Genomic DNA, 2,688 nt, shown 5'->3' on the forward strand with positions numbered 1-2,688 from the left:
TGAGCTTTTCGACTAACGTGTTAACGGGATAGTAAGACCGTTCAAGGAAAAGGAAAATCCTTTCAACAATGATGCTCAGGGAATGAGTAGCCACATTAAAAAAAACTTACAGAAATTAATTCAAAATAGTCAGACCTTGGGTGGAGAGATGACTCGGCTAATAAGAGCACTGACAGCTCTTCCAGAGGTCCTGAATTCAATTCTCAGCCACCACAGGGTGGCTCACAACCATCTGTAATGGGATCTGATGCCCTCTTCTGGTGACAGCGACAGTATATTCATATACATAAAATAAATAAATCTTTTAAAAAATAGTCAGATCTAAATATAGGATGGAAATGTATAAAATTCTTAGAAGAAAGCATATTGACAAATACAGTAGGTTATTAGACATTCTCTCAGAACTATGGCCACAAAGGAAAGACTATAAATTGGTTTCCATCAAAATTTAAATATTTAATGCTTCAAATAAAATTACAAGAGTAAAAAAGCAGTCACAGGAGAAGATATTCCTGAGTTTTTATATATAATACATACCTTTATAAGACTACAAAAAGAACACTTGCAAGTCAATAATTTAATTTAATATTATTAATAATAATTTAATATTCTAATTTTTAAATGGACAAGGATCTAAACAAAGATTTCTACAAAGGATTATTATAAACGATAGATCTTGGTGAATCCCAGGCCAGGCTGGTCTACAGTAAATTTCAGACGAGTCAAGACTACACAGTGAGAGCCTGTTTTTAAAACAAACAAATGACCAATAAACAAGAAAAGGGATGTTGTGTTTATCACTCAATTATCAGAGGAGCACAAATAAAATCCTCTGGGGACAGGGGAGGGGAACAGGTCACAGGCATTGGTAAAAATATTGTGGTGGTTTGAAATGGCCCCTTATGCTCACAGGGACTGGCACTATTAGAAGTCTGTTATAGTGGAGTAGGTATGGCTTTGTTGGAGGAAGAATGTCACTGGGGGGTGGGCTTTGAGGTTTCAGAAGCTCAAGTCAGACCTAATGGCTGTCTCTCCCTGCTGCCTGAGGATTCAGATAGATGTAGAGCTCTCAGCTCCTTCTCCAGCCCCGAGTCTGCCTGCAGGCCACCATGCTTGCCACCATGATGATAATGGATTAAATCTCTGAACTGTAAGCCAGTTTTCCTTTATAAGATTTGGCATGGTTATGGTGTCTCTTCACAGCCACACCTCCTAATCCTTCTCAAGTAGAACCACTCCCTGATGACTAAGCATTCAAATATATGAGCCTATTAGGGTCATTCTTAGTCAAACACACCAGTGGAGACAGGAAGTAGTTCTTAGGGCAGAGTGGGGGATAAGGGAAATGGGGGTGATGAGTGAAGTCGTGGTGTTTGGGAGGGAGTAGACATGCTCCAAAGTTGATTTCTGCAGCAGTTGTACACACAGTGAACATATTAAGAACCATTTGCTGTGATCTGAACGTGTTCCCCAGGCCTGGATTTAAACACCAGCAATGTAACTCCCAGTAGAACGGTATTGATCAGTAGGACAATTAACTGCTAGACAGCTATGTCTGAGGGCTCAGCTCTCCCCTCACAATCTCTGTTTTATCTCTCTTTCTCTCAAATGCATGCGTGTGCTTTTGTCTCCTTCAGTCTTCTGCCATGGGATGATACAACAAGAGAGTCCTTACCAGAAACAGGCCTCGAGACTGTGGATTTCCCAGCCTCCAGAACTGTAACAATCCTGCATTTTTTTTCATAAATTCCACAGTCCCTGTCCCTCTCTAACAGTACTTTAGAGTGGACTTTATAGGCTGGAATTATATTTCTGTAAAGCTATTTTTTTTTAATTAGCAGCAAGACAATTTCTACAGCATAGGAAAGAAAAAAGAAGAAATAAAAAAACAAAAAAGTGTCACTGACATCAGAAGGGAAATTTTTTTGAAAACCCTTGAGATTTGTTAATTCTCTGCCCTCAGAGGAAAGAGAAATATTTTATTCCTGGTGAAGATTTCCTGTCAAAAGTTTACTAAGATGACTCTGGGAAGAAAGTGACCTACAAGGACACAACCACTAAGGTCTATGCTGCTCCCAGGAGGAGCCTGGGACTCAAGTTGAGGTGAGGCTCACCTAAGTAACCAAAGGAGGGAAGGTCTATTCTCCCCTGGGGTCTCAGAGATTTCATCGTTTGGCCTCTGGGAATTCTGGGAGCATAGTGAAGCAGAACAACATGGCAGTGAGAGAATGTGGAGGAGGCTGTTCACCTCTGGTAGAACAAGAACCAGAGACGTCGAGGAAGAAACTGGGTGTGGTGGTTTGAATGGGCTTGACCCAGGGAGTGGCTCTACGGAGGCCTTGTTGGAGAGGGTGTAGCCTAGTTGGAGGAAGTGTGTCATTGTGGGCATGGGTTTTAAGTCCCTGACCCTAGCTGCCTGGAAGCCTGTCTTCTCCTAGCTGCCTTTAGAACAAGATGTAAAACTCTGAGATCCTCCAGTCCCACATCTGCCTGGACACTGCCATGTTCCCACCTTGACGTTAGTGGACTGAATCTATGAGCCTGAACTTGTAAGCCAGCCCCAGTTAAACGATGTTCTTTATAAGAGTTGCCTTGGCAATGGTGTCTGTTCACATCAGTAAAACACAAACTGGGTTGGGGATTTAGTTCAGTGGTAGAGCACTTGCCTAGCAAATGCAAGGCCCTGGG

Source organism: Rattus norvegicus, chromosome 13 (assembly GCF_036323735.1).
Source record: "Rattus norvegicus strain BN/NHsdMcwi chromosome 13, GRCr8, whole genome shotgun sequence".
NCBI classification, from domain to species: Eukaryota; Metazoa; Chordata; class Mammalia; order Rodentia; family Muridae; genus Rattus; species Rattus norvegicus.